General features: G+C 36.8%; 1 pseudogene; it reads left to right on the forward strand.

The window, feature by feature from the left end:
* Positions 1-19825, forward strand: part of LOC118841590 — a 65919-nt pseudogene that overhangs the window by 1616 nt on the left and 44478 nt on the right.

Genomic DNA, 19825 nt, shown 5'->3' on the forward strand with positions numbered 1-19825 from the left:
ATCTGAATGACACCTCAGCTGGTCTGGTTATCTTGGGAGGTGGTTTTTGGTTGGGACTAGAAAGTCTGGTTGTTAACATGTAGTACTTACACTTCACTCTGATCTGGGGCAGCCAAATGTTGCTGTAGATAGAGGGCTGGGCCTAGAATCAGGAAGACCTGAGCTCAAATTTGGCCTCAGACAGTTACTAGCTGAGTGACTCTGGGCAAGTCATGTAACCTCTGTTCACCGCAGTTTCCTCATCTGTAAAATTGGGATAAAAATAGACCTACCTCCCAGGTTGTTATGAGGATCAAATGAAATAATTATAAATCACTTAACACAGGTCCTGGCATATAGTAAGTGCTATATAAATGTTAGATATTAGTACTATCTGGGATTACAGTGGTGAGGTTACTTCTAAGTTCTCTTTGACTTTCTCCTTCCTTCATAATGTTGGGATGGGACACATGGCCTCTGTCTTTTGCTGCCAAGTAAATGTGAAAAACAAGGCAGGATCTTCCTAATGATTCTTTTCTGTTTTGTAGCTTTGCTTTTTTAGGAATCTGCCCTTCACAAGACAGTAGCACTGAGAGGGAAGGAATGACTTCTGGGCACCTGCCCACCAGATCTCAGGTAGGTTGACGTTTCAGGACAAAGAATAGAGCTCATCTCTCCAGTTTCAGACTGGAAACATTTCCTTTCCTCCTCTTAGAGCTTCTCCTTCCAAAAAGCCCAGTCCAAAGACTGAGTCCCTGATGTTTTCACATGGGAGACTGGGAGTGTTCTCAGTGTCCTTCTTCTCCCTGCCCAATATTCATTCATTCCATTTAGCGGGATGTTCTAATGTACTGAATTTGGGGCTATGAACAAGGCAAAAGAAGTAGAAAACACCATCCTTGTCCTCAAGGTCCATACATTTCCCTAAGGAGACAAAATATGCTCATGAAATGATGACTATAACTTTAACATAGGTAAAAATTAAAAATATAAGGAAGTACACAAGGGCAAGGTCAAAGCAAATTGTGTAGACAATATCATAAAAGTTGAGAGAAGGGAAAGATCAGTGTGACTAGAATAGGCAAGGAAGACTTTCTGAAAGAGATGAGATTTCAGTTGGACTTGAGGATAGATAGAATTTATATTATTAGAAGATGTCAGAGGGCATTCCAGGCAGAAAGAATATTATGGTCAAGGTGTGGAACTGGAGTGAACATGTCTTCAACAGAAACTCAGTGAGGAGACTAGTCTGGCTGGAATAAAGAGTGAATTTTAGGAAGCAGTGGGAAATAGGTTTGTTCTATAGCATGGGGGCCATATTGTAGAAGACTTTGAATGGCAACTTGAAGAAATATTAAATATATCTTTATGTATCTGAGATAACTTGAAAGGGGAAAGATGGGAGCTAAAGTGGAGAAAAGTGTTTGAAGAAGCAATAACTGGTTTAGTAGAGAGAACAAGAGAGTTGGAGATAATTTCAGGGTTTCCACATAGGCAGAATGATGATCTAGGTAATAAAGATGAATATAACTATCCATGAAAAGGTCTACTTCAGTTATTCTTTTGGAAAACTGGAGAGCTATGGGTTAGACTGCAGTTATCCCTTCCACATCATGACATTCCCCATCATGGTATTGATATATTGTAGGTCGGTCAACATAAGAAATTAAATGTGAATTTTTCGAAAGTTTTGTGGAAGCTACAGATGACACATGAAGGCCAGCAGACAACACAGAAAAAGTTTAGAAACTCAGAATGCATAAAATATGTTGATATTATTGTATAAAATCAACATAGTTTATCTTTGAGTACCTTAAATATATACAATTTCTTCTTTGGCACCAAGGGAGGACCAAAAAATTTTATGTGGATTTTCCAGATCGAGGGAGTACCACCTCTGATCCTCAAAATGGGAAGAGATAACTGTATACTACTCTTAAATGGATGTGAACTGGTTGAATGGACTACAAAGAATAACCATGAATGGTCCCACATCAGTGTAAACAAGGTGTCTTCAGTGACTCCACTCCATTTTTATTAATGATTTGGATAAAGATATAGATGGCATCCTAATAAAATTTACAGATTGTACAAAGCTAGGAGGGGTATCTAACACATTGGATGACAAGACTTAAAAGGATCTTGATTCTAAGATCAGTTTTATTAGGGATACCTATAAAGTTGTATGCTTGTGTTTAAGAAATTGACTTCACGAAGACAAAAAGGAGGAGACGAAAAGATCTGGGGATTTTAGTGGATTGCAAGCTCTATATGTGTTATAGCACTGTCATATATAATAGCCAAAAAAAAATTAGTTAAGGTCTTAGACTACAATGAGAAGCTTAACTTTCAGGAAGGAGGAGGTGATAGTTCTGTGTTTGCATATGAATGCCTTGATCACACCGCATCTGGAATGTTACTTTTAAGTTTGGGGCGCCTAGTTTTGGAAGAAATTTGATAAGCTGGAGAATGTTCAGAGGAGAGTGATCAGGATGTTGAAGGACTTTGAGTTTGGGTCAGGGTTCACAGTTTCTCTGTGTGTGTGTCTCTCTCTGTCTCTTTCTCTCTTGGGAGGGAGAAGTCAAGGTGATGCAACTTATAATTTTAGAGAGTTCCATTTGGATGCTAGGGGGTCAGTCGACTTGCCCAAGGTCACATAATAAGTATCAGAAATGAGACTTTTCCTGACTTTGAGACTTGTCTCTCTATCCACTAACTATGTTAATGCTCTCCTGTTTAGCTATTTTTTAGGTATTTTAAAGACAATCTAGTAGAAAAAGGATTAAACTTGTTTTGTTTGCTCTCAGAAGGCAAAACTTGGAAAAATTGGGTGAAGTTGCATAGAAGCAAATTTAGAATTGATTTCAGGAATCCTCACAATTAGTTCTCCACTAGTCAGCTGGCCTGCGTCAGGAGATAATGAGTTCCCCATCACTGGAAGTCTTCAAGCAAAGAATGGATGATAGTAGCCATTTAATAAATGGTTTTTGAGTGAATGTTGAGGTTTCTTTTTGGAGATTAGATAATTTTTGAGGTCTCTTCCAGTTCTGGAATTCCATAACTCTGATTGTTTGAGGCCAGGCCCCACTATAATAAATAAATAATCATTGAAACATGCCGTACATGGAATGGTTTTCATATATAAAAAAGTTCACCTATTGTTCTGGGAATTTGCAGTGGTTTGGGAAGGCCTGCTGACATCTGTCCTAGAAACCCAAGTTGGGAGATTATTAGTATTTTCCTGGAAACTTAATATTTACATTTTCATGACAAGAAAATAAAATCCCCAAAGCAGTTTCTCCTAGGAGAGATTAGATATGTAATCTGAAGTTTTATGGTTTTATTGGCCATAGCAAACCAAGTGTTACGGTACTTAGCTATATAGATTTATCATGAGCCAAGTATTTACATGTCACAATTAAAAATTGAACACCTTTTTTCATAGCTTTGGGAGAAAATAGACTTCATAGTTCATTTCATTTCTTGTGAATCTTAACTCATATTTTACTCATTTTATCCTTCATAGATCAGTATCAAATCAAAGGCCAGTCGTGATCATAATCTTCTGAGTGGAAATCTTCATATTCAGTTGCACTAGTTTTAAAACACAACTAGTCATTGGGGATTTCCATTATTATCGACCTAGGTTATAGTATATTTTGATTTTTCAGTTGGAAGGAACTTTAGCAGTCTTCTAGGCTTCTTGTTTGGTGACTAGAAGCTAGTAGATTTTTCAAGAATTTAAAATCTATGTAATGAAGTATCATGCCTTACAATTCATCTGTAAATATATAATACTTGTAGGATTCAATTCAAGAAGAATTTATTAAGTATCTTCCATATGTCATAATCCTGTGATAGGTACTCAAGACCCAAAATCAAAAAAGATATAGTTCCTGCTCTTAAGACAATTAAGTTCTAATGGAATGTGAATAGGAGTTTGGTGGAAACAATTTGAAATTCTGAAATAGGAAATATGTCTATCACATATTCATAACAGGTAGGATGATATTTTGAAAATCGAAAAGCAGATTTAATGTCTTATATTTTTGCCCAAATTTCTTCAACTACTCTTCCTTTTTCTTGGAAATATTCTATATCTACAGTCCCCTGGACCAAGACATGAATTCTGTCAATACATGTTAGGTCAAAAAGAATTCTGTGATGATATTAGCCTTTGGAAACAAGCAAAATAATTAAAATAGAACAACAGGTTTATATTAGAACTGTGAATATTTTTGGATGCTTTTTTTTTCAATTTTTTTTCCTCTTCCCTCCGATACAATATGCATGGTAAACAATACATTCCCACATTGGCCATGTCCAGAAATGTGTGTCATTTTACATCACCCCTCAGTCAGGAAGTTGGTAGCATTTTCCACCATTAGTCCTCTTGAGTCAAGGTCGATCATCGTGTTGATCAGATGCTTTAATCTTTCAAAATTGGTCATTTTAAAAATAAAGTTGTTATAGTATAAATTGACCTGTCTCTGCTCACTTCATTCAACAGTGGTTCATAAAATCTTCCCAGACTCTTCTCTGCAACCATCTGTTTCATCATTTCTGATGGCACAGTAATATTCTATTACATTAAAATAACGTATTTTACTTAGCCATTCCCCAGTTAATGCCCCTACTTTGTTTCTAGTTCTTTGCCTATTAAAAAAAAAACCTCTGCTATAAACATATTTGTAGACATAAGACTTTTCCTCTTTCTTTGATATCTTTGGGAGGCATAGGCCTTATAGCTGGGTCAAAGGGCATAGTTAAATAACTCTTTTTTTTTTTAGCATGGTTCCAAAGTGCTTTTCAGAATGACTGTACCATTACTTATAAATATTCTCAAAGCATGCAACTCAATTGATTACCTAAAATCTATCTGCTTTGTTTTATCCAGCATAGTATACTGATCTAGCATTTTAATTTTTATATGCTCTAATACCCTTGCCATTATCAGAGTGCTGACCAGGCACTCTGCTTTCAACACCAACAATGGATGACTGATTCATTCTCATTTAAAATAACTAGATTCCAGTTGAACGTGTATAGCATTACCAGTTAAAAACGCAAGTAGACATTTGCTTTACAGATAGTTGTATTTGTATGGACTAAATTAACTGAAGAGGCATAGCAGCCTCTTCACTTATGTTAATAGCCATAGTCAAATAATTGCATTCTACTGGAGGGAACGTTCACCACTGGTCACATTTTTCAAGGTTAGACAGATGAGGCTGAAGCAAAAGGCTGAACTGTACACCTGTTGGCACACCTTTTATGGGTAGGCGTTTCAGTTGTTGAGCTGCTCCCTGAGAAAGCAATGTGTATAGCAAAAGATTATGAACTCTTTCAGTTATGTCGGCCATTAAAGTTTAAAAGGTTGTTTTAATTTAACATTAAGCACCTTCTCCCTATAAGACATTATACCAGGCTCTAACCAATACAAAGATAGGAAGGATTCAGGGCCTACTCTTGAGGAGCTTATGCTCTTTGTTGTTGTTCAGTTGTGTCTGACTCTTTGTGAACCCCTTTTGGGGTTTTCTTAGCAAAGATACTAGAGTGGGTTTCCATTTTCTTCTCCAGCTCATTTTATAGATGAGGAACTGAGGCAAACAGGGTTAAGTGATTGGCGCAGGGTCCCATAGCTAATAAGTGTCTGAGGCCAGATTTAAACTTAGGAAGAGTAGTGTTCTGGACTTAAGGCCCAGCACTCTATCTGCTGTGCCACTTAGCTGCCCCCAGCTTACACTCTAACAAGTAGAAATTGTGTGATAAAGGAGAATAAATCATAGGAGAGATCGCTCACCTGAATTGGAGTTGAGGAACAGGAGAAGGCTCCATGAGGAGGTGATATAGAATATGGCCTTGAAGAAAGGAAGGCACTTTTTGCTAGAGACAGAGTAAAAGTTAATAAGGACAAGTTAAAAATCTACCAGAAATGTTGATCAATGAGCCAATGAATATATGTTTGATGTGACAGTAAGGTAATTAATTCTCTATAACTTATGCAAGAAAAAATGTTTATGAATTATAGTTATAACTTGTGAGTGTACATATACAGAAATGTACGTGCTTATGTGCACACACATGTCAATCTACTGGCAGTCCACACTTTTAACCATAGTGTCTTCTTGGGACCTGTGTCATTGAATGGTCATTTTAAGCAAATTGTATTTTTTACAAAGCACAGTTCAAGTACTCCAACCTCCATGGAACTTGCTCCCCTAATATTCCTACACTAAAATTGAAATGACTTTGTATATACTTTGTGTTTACTTGTGTACGTGTTGCACCACCGCTGGTTGGATGTAAGCTAATTGAGTAAAGGATTTATTTCATTTTTGCCTTTGTAACCCCAGTATCTAGCATGTCATATGTATCATTGACATTTAATAAATCTTCATTGATTTTAATTTATCGCTTTATCTTTCTGGGCTCCAAATTAAATATGTACGTTGTCTTTGCTTAGCCACAGATCTGAGAGTTAGGAGAACGGAGTTCTTTTTCTGACACTGCTGCTAATTCAGTGTGTAACCTAGGTAGAGTAAGTCATTTCACTCTCGATAAAGCAAGTCATTTCATATTTAGGCCCAGATTCCAAATATTCTCGTTGTTCCTAAGCACCTCTGAGGTCATCAAGTGCAACCCACACTTCAGGAAGAGAGTATCTCTGGCAAGTGATCTGTTTGCAGACCTGCAATGATGAAGAACTTACTACCTTCCAAGGCAGCCTATTCTGCTTCTGGACAGCTCTAATTGTTAAGTTTTTCCTTATATCAAGCCTAAATCGGATTCTCTACATCTTCCATCCTTTGCTACAAATTCTGTTGTCTCTAACCAAGAAGAAAAAGTCCAATTGCTTTTCCATGTGACAGACTGTTAAATACCTGAAGATAGATACTCTCCTTCCATATAAGTCTTCTTTACCTAAACATCCTCAGTGCCTTCAACTAGTTACAATATAGCACGTTCTCTGTTTTTCTCATCATCTTAGTCAATCTCTCGTGGGTGAACTCCTGTCTTTTCATTGTCCTAGATATGCCCACAAACTGATGAAATAAACATTATAGTCTTGCTAATATTGTCGTAAAGAGAATCTATATTTTAGATCCAAATTTACTGCTTAAGTAATGACATGTCTGCTCTACCTTATACCATCCTCCATTCTCTGCCTTCTGAAATGTTCCTCATAAAGCCCAGATGAAATGCTACCTCTTCCACACAGTCTTCAATTGCCCCTGATATCCAACCGGAATGCTCTCTCCTCTCTGGTCTTGTGTGGTATTTCATACTTGCCATTTTACAGGTTTTCTAGTACTTTATTCTGTTAAGCACTATGTTTACTCTCTACTGTGTAGTACTGTATATTTGTCTGTGTTACATACACTTACTTCTAGGTTGGAAACTTCTTGAGAACAAGGAGAGGTATAGGGGCTAGACCTCTGTTTTCATTGGTATAGGGAACTCCCAGGTGAGGAAACTCTCCCTACCAAATGAACGTTGCCACCTTCTCTGTAATTTGTAGTCTTACAGGGTTGCCTAACACACTGAGAAGTTAAGTGACTTACCCAAGGTCTCACAGCTAGAATATATCAGAGACAGGACTTGAACTTAAGTCTTTCTTGCCTTTTTTTAGGCAAGAAATTATTACATATTCTTTAGTGTAATAGGTTTCTCACAAAAGGCACACTCAGGTCACTCAGAGAACATCTCTTCACTGTGGGAAGTCTCATTCAGGCCTGGAGAGTTCCTTCTGTCAAGGACACATGCATAGGATACATCCTTTTTGGTGGCCTGACCCAGTCCCTTGAGAATGGTCCCTGAGTCACACAGTCCCTTGATTGGTCATCCAATGAATAGGAGTTGCAGCTTCTTTTATGGTCTATAAGGTCTAGATCCTATCAGGTCTAGGTCCTTATGAATTTGGGAGCTGAAAGCTAGTAGTTATCCTATATTGCCCATTGCCATCAGCCAAAATAGCGCATGAGGTGCTACTGGATTGAGTGTCTTGGTCTGACAGGGAACTGGAGAAGACAGGTGACTCTTTATGATGACAGCACCTGATATAACCACACTGGCAACAGATGCTGGAATTCAATATGAAAAGTTGTTTTTGTGAATAGAGGGAACAATTTTTGCCCACAAAAATGCTTAAGCCAATTGTAGCTCCTATAGAAGTTTTATGAGGCTGTCACTCAGCTTTCTAAACTGTGATCCAGAAATCCACATTCCATTCCCAGATGCCATCTTCTTAAGCAGCCATTTGCTTCCAAATCTGCTTCCTCTTATCCCTTGCCTCGAATAGGCAGCAGTGATGAAAACATCATCCATGTCCCAGTGGTCTTCAATTTCTTACGAAGACTTTGTAATCTTTGGCAAAAAACCTTCTGGATTTTTAGCAGTATTTTTTATGTCCGTGTAAATCACTAGAAGTCGATGTAGTCCACTGTAGAAGTCCTGTATTTAGACAGTTGTTGAGAGGTTCTCTTGTCGTGTTTTAGAAATATACCCTAGGGCTACAGCAGACCTCTAATTTTGTTTTTAGGAGCATAACTCCTAGAGTAGTGCATGGAACTCTATACCTCGGTTTTCTGGACATTTTCCAAAACATATAAAATTAGTCAAAGTGAGCATCAGTTTCAGGCAGTCATTGATCAACAGTACATTCTTCTGTGAAGTATTCCCTTATCCCTGAAGCCAGGTGAGTCTCTTCTTTGGACTCAAACGCACTTACCATCTATTTCACATGGTTTAGTGGTTAACTGTGTGTATAGTGTTCTATTCTCCGATTTTATCCTATGTACATTTTTCTCCCAGGCAAAACTTATATTTTCAAGGACATTGACCATGTCTTATACATGTTTCGTGTCTTTTATATAGTCACCAGCATAAGCATGTAATAGGAAATAACTAATTTGGTTGGCTTAGAACTCTCAGATCCTTAAACTTCATCAGATCATATAACCCTGTCTGTTCCCTCTGATGCTGACTCTTTTTGTTAATGGGTGGCCCCAGGAAGAGCTAAAATGTGTTTTGGCATTTTAGGAATCATTGACATTCAAGGATGTAGCTGTGGACTTTACCCAGGAGGAGTGGGGGAAACTGGACTCTGATCAGAGATACCTTTATAGGGATGTAATGCTGGAGAACTACAGGAACCTGGTCTCATTGGGTAAGAGTAGGTTTCTTTTATGACTCAGGGTCAGTCTGCCTCTTAGAATATCTTTGTTTCCTCAGATATTAAAATGTGTATATATGTGGAGGTGTGGGGGAAGGACTCTGAAGTATTTATTTGTATTGTTACTTGGAATTAATTGATCAAAAAATCCTAATCCATTTGGGTATAGGATTCCATTTGAGAGGTCTACACTTTGTAAAGTCTGAAATGGGTATCTGTCTTTGATGTTGCCATGATCTCATCCTTCGCTGACCCTCAAGAAGAGGGGATTTGGATTTTTATCAGATGGTTCTTTGTCTCCTACACAAATACCCAAATCCTTTGTTTTTCTATATGAACAGGGCATCAAGGTTCAAAACCATATGTGATTTCCCAGTTGGAACAAGGACAAGAACCTTGGATAGTAGAGAAAGAAATCTCAAGAGGTAACTGCAAAGGTGAGTGAGGTAACAAACCGCATTGGAGTCACTGTAAGTAACTTTTATGAGGGTTTGTAATCTTCAAGCTCTTCATGTAATAGTCTTCCTCCAAGCCTCCCTGGCCTATAAAGAAAACTGAGGTCATTTGGCATGAACTTCCTCAAGTATCATTACTTATAAAATGTAATTTAATCCAAACTCTCACCAAATGCAGAAATCCTAAAAACCAGAGAACATCACAACCACATAGAAAACCAAGAGAGACTGTGTTTGGGTCTGTAAGGATTCAAACCAATTTCTAAACCCACTTCCTGTTTGAGGTATAATTTTGGTTATTTTAGGCTCAGGTATATGGGGAGAGGTGGTGGTTCGCTACCTTCTTAACAAACATGAAGCCTCTATTTGAACATTTCCAGCCACAGGAATTTCTTGACTTTCTGTTTCGCTTTGGAAGGATTATAGATCATAAACCTGTAGGAGGTATATAAGTGGCATTTAATTAACCCCTTCATTTTACAAATGAGAAATGAGGTTCAGGTAGATTAGGTCACTTGCCCAAGGCTCCTCAGATAGAGTGAGCAGATGTAGGATTTGAAACCTGAGGTCTGCTAACTGCAAAGTCAGTGCCCTTTCTGGTGTACCAGTTGTAATTTTTAATGAAGTCTTTTTTATGTTCTGAAATTTGCATTTTGCTAGATTCTTGCTATTCATTCATCCTAGCTCTGCCCTTTGGAGGCAAAAAAACAGAAGGTATACTCCTTGTTCTACATAATGGTCTTTAACCTATTTGAATATTGTGTGATATGTAATTATTATTTTATTATTATATTATCATTATATTACATATAATATTATATTATTTTTATACATAATCTTATGTGATACATTTTCTTCCTTTTGTACACCTCTCCATTTTGAAGGAAATAGGTGTCCCTCATCTTCTCTGAACAAAGATGACACAAAGATGGGGAAAGAAAAACTGACAAGTCAGATGACAGATTCTGAGTTCTGAAAAGACCTCACTTGACAGGCTAGAACATTTTGCTGAAATTTCACATTGTGGCAAAATTTAATAAGGACTGGTATAAGGTCTTACACTTAAAAAAAAATCAACCTCACAAGTACAAAACAGAGACAGCATGGCTCCTTAACAGTTCACATGAAAAAGATTTGCATGTTTTAGTACACTGTAATCTCCATGTGAGTCAACAATGTGGTGTGGAAGCTGGAAAAGCTAATATTAAGAGTGGCATAATGACTAGGACAAGGGAAGGTCCCTTTATAATCTTCCCCTGTCAGACCAGATCTGGAGTATTGTATTAAGTTCTTCATACCACATTTAAGGAACTGCTCTAAGAAACATCTATAGGAAGGCAACCAAGATTGTGGTAAAGAAGCTTTGAGACTGGTTAAAGAAACTAGGTGTTTAGCCCAGAAAATCTGAGAAGTTAGGCAGTACATGGTAGCTGTTTTTAAGCAGTTGAAGGGCTGTCTGTGGAGAGACTAGACTTGTTCTGGCGAACCATAGAGGGCATAGAGAGCAGTGAATGGAGGGTGTGGGCAGGTGGATTTATGTTTTATGTAAGGAAGAAACTTTCTAACAGTTGTCCTAAAGTAGAATGGGTGGACCCAGCAGGTGGTGTAGGTTTCCTCTCACAGGAAGTGTTCAAGTAAAGGCTTCACAACCACTCGTTTGGAATACTGTTGAGGGGATTATTTTTCTGGTGTTGAGTAGAGTACGTCAAAGGCCATGTCTATAAAAGCATCAATGAATACATTGAGGTCCTGTGATGTTGAAAGTTATTTATTTAATCACACTCTGGATCCAACTCCCAGTATTTTCTTCCTGAACCTAAATCTTTAGATTATTCCCTTTGTTGCTAACATTCAATTCAATTCAACTTAATAAACATTTATTAAACAACCTAATAATAACTGTAGTTTGTGTCTTTCTGTGTTCAGGTCCCTTCCATTTTCTCTTCTTCCTTTCATTGAAAAATTTCTCAAACTTGTACTTTGTACCCACTGCTCTAATTTTTTTCATTGCAGTTTGGTCTCTGTTCCTCCTCCCTTCCCTAATCTTGCCCCTCAAAAATTTTATAAAAACAGTTCTTTGGATGTCACCTGTGACATCTTTCTAGTTAAACCTTATGGCCTTTCCCTTTTTTAACCTTCCTTTTTCTTTGGGAGTATTGATCATCCTTTCTTGAAGCTCTCTTAACTTTCCCTTACTTACGTGCTGCTGCATGGTATGCTGATGGTTTTTTTTTAACCTTTTACACAGTTTCTCTTCCTTATTGTCCTCCTCCTGGAACCGCTTCCTAATTACAGGTGTTCTTAAAGACTGTCCTCAGCGTTTGGTCTTTTTTCTCCCTATAATCTCTCCTCCTGAAAGCTCATTCCTTCTGATGGCTTCAGTGCTGCTTTATATGGTGATAACTGACATCCTCATCTCTAGGTTTTGTCTTACAAAGGCGCACCAGGCTTACCTTCCACTTACCAACCAGTTCTTTCTCCTTGAATATCTCATACTGAGTGAGCCTGGATTCGTTTCCTCCTGGACTAACACCCCTGAGAATCTTCTGCATTTTCTACATGTCCCATTTCCATTTCAAAAACTAGACTCACTGTCTTTCTCCTCAAATCTGCTTCTCTTTCTGATTTCACTGCTTTGTTTGTTGTGCTACTGCTTTTGTCTTCTCATTCATCCAATTAATTATCAGGTGCTAGAATTACAGTCTTCACAATACCTCTTGCTTCCACCCCCTCCTCCCTGTTCCCAATACTTTCATCTTTGTGAAGGTCCTCATTTCTACCTACCTGAACTATTTCAGTGATCTTCACCAGGTCTTTTGTCTCCACTCTTTATCTCTTCAATCTTTCACAAGCCTTTCAGAATAACTTTTTGGTCATTTTACTCCCTTGCTCAAAAGTATTCAGTGGTACCCATTTGTCTTCTGAAAAAAAATTTAAATTCTTTTACCTGGTATTTAAGACCTTTCACATTCTGACACCACCCTCTTTTTCCAGCCTTACCTCAAGCTATTATGTATTCTGTGTTCCAAGCAAACTAGTTTACCCTCTACTTCCCAAACATGCTATGTGCCCTCCCACCTATGTGCTTTTCCTGAGGTTGCTCCCTGTGTTTGGCATGTTCACCTATTTACTTTTTGAATTCCTATCCATCTTTCAAAAAAGAAAATTATTGGTATGGTTTTTTTTAATTTAATTTTTTTTTATTTTTAGTTTACAACACACAGTTCTACATAATTTTGAGTTCCAGATTTTCTTCCCTCCCTCCCCCCTCCCTCCCCAAGACGGCATGGAATCTCATATAACTACCATGTATAACTTTGCATTGAATTAATTTATACACTAGTCAAGTTGTGGAGAATTATGACCAATGTAATGAATCATGAGAAAGAAGAAACAGAACCAAAAAAAAAAACCCAAAAACAAAAGAGAAGAAAAAAGGCGAGCATGTAGTGTGCCTCAGTCTGCATTCAAACTTCACAGTTCTTTCTCTGGGTATAGATAGCATTCTCCATCGTGAGTCTCTTGGAGTTATCCTTGCACCTTGTGTTGCTGAGAAGAGCGAAGTCTGTCAGGGTTGGTCCTCACGGAATCCATATATCTGTGGTTGTGCACAATGTTCTCCTGGCTCTGCTCCGCTCACTCAGCATTATGTCGTGTAGGTTTTTCCAGGTTGTTACGAAGTCCGTATCATCCCCATTTCTTATGGCACAATAGTATTCCATTACCTTCATATATCACAGCTTGTTCAGCCATTCCCCAATTGATGGGCATCCCTTTGATTTCCAATTCTTGGCTACCACAAAAAGAGCCGCTATAAATATCTTTGTACATATGGGTCCCTTCCCCTCTTGTGTGATTTCTTTGGGATACAACCCTAGAAGTGGTATCGCTGGGTCAAAGGGTATGAACGTTCCTATGGCTCTTTGGGCGTAGTTCCGAATTACTCTCCAAAATGGCTGGATCATCTCACAACTCCACTAGCAATGTAACAATGTTCCAATTTTCCCACATCCTCTCCAGCATTTATCATCCTCCTGCTTTGTTATTTTAGCCAATCTTACAGGAGAGATGTGGTATCTAAGAGTTGTTTTGATTTGCATTTCTCTAATCAGTAGTGATCCTGAGCATTTTTTCATATGCCTATAGATAGCTTTAATTTCTTCCTCTGAAAACTGCCTGTTCATATCCTTTGACCATTTCTCAATTGGGGAATGGCTTGTATTCCTGTATATTTGGCTCAGTTCCCTGTATATTTTAGAAATGAGGCCTTTATCAGAGATACTAGTTGCAAAGATTTTCTCCCAATTTTCTGCTTCCCTCCTTATTTTTGTTGCATTGGCTTTTTTTGTACAAAAACATTTCAATTTAACATAATCAAAATTATCTATTTTGCATTTTGTAATGCTCTGTATCTCTTGTTGGGTCATGAATTCTTTTCTTTTCCATAAATCTGATAAGTAAACTATTCCTTGCTCTCCCAAATTACTTATAGTATCAGCTTTTGCTCCTAAATCATGAACCCATTTTGACTTTATTCTGGTATATGGTGTAAGATATTGGTCTATGCCCAGTTTCTGCCCTGCCATTTTCCAGTTTTCCCAGCAGTTTTTGTGAAATAGTGAGTTCTTAGCCCAGAAGCTGGCCTCTTTGGGTTTATCAAAGAGTTCTGGTATATGGTGTAAGATATTGGTCTATGCCCAGTTTCTGCCCTGCCATTTTCCAGTTTTCCCAGCAGTTTTTGTGAAATAGTGAGTTCTTAGCCCAGAAGCTGGCCTCTTTGGGTTTATCAAAGAGTAGATTGCTATAGTCGTTGACTTCTCCATCTTGTGTACCTATCCTATTCCACTGATCCATATCCCTGTTTCTTAGCCAGTACCAGGTAGTTTTGATGACTGCTGCTCTGTAGTACAGTTTAATATCTGGCATGGCTAGGCCACCTTCTCTAGCATTTCTTTTCATTAATACCCTAGATATTCTAGACCTCTTGTTTTTCCAGATGAATTTTGTTATTATTTTGTCCAGCTCAGTAAAATAATTTTTTGGTAGTTCAATTGGTATGGCACTGAATAGATAGATTAATTTAGGTAAAATTGTCAATAAGGGCAGGTTGTTTGCATCTCTATGTGGGATTATATCATATTATGTATGTTTTATATATATATACATACATATGTCAGTCTTGAGAATGGTACAGCTATTATGACAATTGAAAGGGATATACCTAGATTGTGAATGCCTGTATAAATTAGCTGATGTAAAGATAAAAAATATAAGTAAGAGATATAAAGGGAGAGATATGAGAGAAGAGGTTAGGAGGTAGTAGAAAAGGGTAAATTATACCAAATGAAGTGGCACAAAAACATATTATAGTAGAGGGAAAGAAGGGAGGGAGAAGAGCAGTATTTGAGTTTTACTGTCATCTGATCTGGTTCAAGAAGGGAATAACATACTCCGATAAGTTTAGAAATCTAACTTGTCCTATGGGAAGTAGGAGGGGAAGGGGGGAATAAAAGGAGGGGGGTGGTCAGAAGGGAGGGGAGAAGTAGCAAGTGGGAAACGGTATGATAAGGGAGGGGAATAAAGAGGGAGGGTAAACTGAGGAAGGCGGCGGTCAAAAGCAAAACTTTGTTGAGGAGGAGAAGGGGAAAGGGAGAAATAAAAGCATAAACAGGGAAATAGGATGGAGAAAAAGACACAGATAGAAATCATAACTCTGAACGTGAAGGGGATGAACACTCTCATAAAACAGAAGCGGATAGCAGAATGGATTAAAAACCTTAATCCTACAATATGCTGTTTACAAGAAACACATTTGAAACAGGGGGATACACACAGGGTAAAGGTAAAAGGCTGGAGTAAAATATATTGTGCCTCAGCTAAAGTAAAAAAAGCAGGTGTAGCAATCCTAATCTCAGACAAAGCAAAAGTAAAGATAGATTTAATTAAAAGAGATAAGGAAGGACATTATATCCTGCTAAAAGGCACCATAAACAATGAAGCAATATCATTGCTTAACATATATGCACCAAGTGGTAAGGCATACAAATTCTTAGAGGAGAGGTTAACGGAGTTACAGGAAGAAATAGACAGCAAAACTATAATATTGGGAGACCTCAACCTCCCCCTTTCTGAACTTGATAAATCTAACCTCAAAATAAATAAGAAAAAAGTTAAGGAGGTAAACAGAACTTTAGAAAAGGCAGGTATGATAGACCTCTGGAGAAAACTGAATGGGGATAAAAAGGAATATACTTTCTTCTCAGCGGTATATGGCACATACTCAAAAAGTGACCATGTACTAGGGCATAAAAACCTCACAATCCAGTGCAGAAAGGCAGAAGTAGTCACAGCACACTTTTCAGATCATGATGCAATAAGAATTATTTGTAACAAAGAACCATGGAAAAATAAGCTAAAAATTAATTGGAAACTAAATAATCTAATTCTAAAGAATGAGTGGGCCAAAGAACAAATCAGAGAAACAATTAATAACTTCATTCAAGAGAACGACAATAATGAAACAACATACCAAAACTTATGGGATGCAGCAAAAGCAGTTCTTAGGGGAAGTTTTATATCCCTAAATGCTAACATGAATAAATAGGGAAAAAGAAGATCAATGATCTGGGCATACAGCTGAAAAAGCTAGAAAAAGAGCAAATTGAAAACCCCCAATTAAATACCAAATTAGAAATACTGAAAATCAAAGGAGAGATTAATAAAATTGAAACCAAGAAAACTATTGAATTAATAAATAAAACAAAGAGCTGGTTTTATGAAAAAACCAATAAAATTGATAAACCTTTGGCCAATTTGATTTAAAAAAAAAGAAAGAAAAAAATCAAATTACCAGTATAAAAAATGAAAAGGGTGAGTTCACCTCTAATGAAGAGGAAATCAAAACAATAATTAGGAATTATTTTGCCCAATTGTATGCCCATAAATTTGACAACCTTAGAGATATGGATGAATATCTACAAAAACATAAACTGCCCAGGTTAACAGAAAAGGAAGTAAAATTTCTAAATATCCCCATCTCAGAAAAAGAAATTGAGCATGCCATCAATGAACTCCCTAGGAAAAAATCTCGAGGGCCAGATGGTTTTACGTGTGAATTCTATCAAATATTTAAAGAACAACTAATTCCAATACCTTGTAGATTATTTGGGAAAATAGGTGAAGAAGGAGTCCTACCAAATTCTTTTTATGACACAAATATGGCACTAATACCCAAACCAGGTAGAGTCAAAACAGAGAAAGAAAATCATAGACCAATTTCTCTAATGAATATTGATGCAAAAATTTTAAATAAAATATTAGCAAAGAGATTGCAGCAATTCATCACAAGAATAGTACACTATGACCAGGTAGGATTTATTCCAGGAATGCCAGGCTAGTACAATATTAGGAAAACTATTAGCATAATTGACCATATCAACAACAAAACTAGCAGAAACCATATGATCATCTCAATAGACGCAGAAAAAGCCTTTGACAAAGTACAACACCCATTCCTATTAAAAACACTAGAAAGCATAGGAATAAATGGAACCTTCCTTAAAATTATAAATAGCATCTACTTAAAGCCATCCACAAGCATTATTTGTAATGGGGATAAGCTAGATGCATTCCCAGTAAGATCAGGGGTGAAACAAGAATGTCCATTATCACCCCTATTATTCAATTTGGTACTAGAAACATTAGCTGTAGCAATAAGAGAAGAAAAAGAAATTGAAGGAAATAGATTAGGAAAAGAAGAAACTAAATTATCACTTTTTGCAGATGATATGATGATTTATTTAGAGAATCCTAGTGAATCAAGTAAAAAACTACTTGAAATAATAAACAACTTTAGCAAAGTTGCAGGATATAAAATAAACCCACATAAATCCTCAGCATTCCTATACATTGCTGACAAAGCCCAACAGCAAGAGATAGAAAGAGAAATTCCATTCACAGTTACTGTAGACACTGTAAAATATTTGGGAGTCTATTTGCCAAGACAAACCCAGGGCCTATATGAACATAACTATGAAACACTTTTCACGCGAATAAAGTCAGATCTAAATAAATGGAAAAATATCAGTTGCTCATGGTTAGGCTGAGCTAATATAATAAAAATGGTATGTTTTGTTTTGACACAGCATACACTTACCAATAAACTCCAAAACAACTACCTTTACAAAGTACACTTCCTGAAAAACAATTAGTTTATAGATAGGTATCAAAAAAGGCAGGGGGTGGAGGGTAATGTGTCCTTTAAATTCGATGGTATGGTATTAACATTGTCATAATTGACCAGAATTTTGTCCCCTATTCATCTTGCTTTTATTTACAATTGTTGTAGTCATTGTGTATATTGGTTTTTTACTGTTTTCTTTGTTCCTCATCACTTCACATGACTCCATGTTTCTCTCAATCCTTCACATTTGTCATTCTTAATGATCTGGTAAAATACTAGTATTGCATTCTTCTAACATAGTTTGTTAAGGCAATCCCCATTCATTGGACACATTTTGTTTCTAGCTTTTGGTTGTCACAGATAATGCTTATATGAACATTTTCATGCCTGTGTGGTACTTTTTTTTTTAAATTGTCAATAACTTCCTTAGGATATAGACCTGGTAGTATAATCTTTGGGTGAAAGGATATGGGTGCTATCTGACTGGTGAGGTCCCCTCCAGTTCTAATACTGTAATTTGTGATCTATGAACAGTTTTTCTTTTTGCAAAATTAAAAATTTAGAGAATTGCTGACCTAGTTTATAACTCTAAAATCTGGGAATTGAAATGCTTATCCTTTCCGCAGCCCTTTCAAAAATGAATTTTCCTGTTTTTAGTATCTTTGTTAACTTGATAGATATGAAGGTGATAATTCAATGTAGTTTTCATTTTTCTGCTACTTAAAAAACTTTTATTGCTATCTATTTTTACATTAATTTCACTTCTGAATAGATATCTCCTCCCTCCTTTATCCAATGAGTCATCACTTGTACAAAGAATAAAAAAAAGAGGCATTTCAGCAAAACCAACTATATGCTTCAAACCGAGGCTGATAGATAAGTAATATTCCATAGCAGGTAGGTTTTAATTTTCATTCTCTTGTTTATTTTTTATAGTGATTTAGAGAATATTTTCAGGTGATGGTTGATAGTTTATATTTCTTTTTCTTCTCCCCTCACCACCAAAATGTCCATTCATGTCCTTTGACATGACATGTTCCTATCCTTATTGGGTAGTAACTCTTAACCTTGTACACTTGTGTCAGTTCTCTATAGATTTGAGGTATTCAGCTTTTATTATAATTACTTTTTTAAATGACTTATTTATTTGCACATGAAACTCCATATCTATTATGTACAACTTGAATGAATTACTTAATGAAAATATTTTCCCAGTCCATATCTTTTTTTTCTGATTCAGGCTGCATTGATTTTATTTGTGCACAAACTTTGAACCTCACAATCACCCAGGAAGGCAAGTGCTATCAGTATTATTATCCCCATTTTACCTCTGAGGCTCAGAGAGGGTAAGTGATTTGCATATAGTTACATAGCTAGTAGGTGTCAGAAGCAGGATTTGAAACTAGGTCATCCTGATTCCAAGTCTAGCTCTCTATCCATGATTACCCTACCTTATAAGTGTGATTATGAATTCCCCTCAACTATAACTGAGAAATATATGACCTTTAATTCTCCTCTAATTTTTAAAGGTATGACTTTATATTTATAGTTTTTCTTCCACATGGAATTTATTATGGCATAAGGTTCAAGATATCAAAAAGGGTTTGCCCTGCGTGGAAGACCTTTATGATACCATCTTTCAGACTTCACTCAAGAAAAAGGTATAACCTATTTCTCCCTCTCTAGTCATGGCCCAAAAATTATAGAGTAGCTTGGACCTTCAGAAAATTAAAAAGAAAGAGCAGCCTTATTCATTTAGTTGACAGGTAGAGCAAAGGGGGACTGACTAGTTTGTCTAGGAATAATCTCAACCTCACAAGTTCCCTGTCTGTATAAGCTTGAATCTCCATGAGCACCCCATTTTATCTCTCTTATCTCTGTCACTGACTGTCTATAGTCTACATCTTACAGAATTTTCTAGAACTTTCCTTCCATGGCCAACTGATTTTACTGATATGTCATATAACATAACATTACAATATAACCTACTACAAATTTAGATTAGAGAATATCACATGGATCTTTATTGTTTTT

The sequence above is a fragment of the Trichosurus vulpecula genome, chromosome 3, assembly GCF_011100635.1.
Source record: "Trichosurus vulpecula isolate mTriVul1 chromosome 3, mTriVul1.pri, whole genome shotgun sequence".
NCBI lineage: Eukaryota > Metazoa > Chordata > Mammalia > Diprotodontia > Phalangeridae > Trichosurus > Trichosurus vulpecula.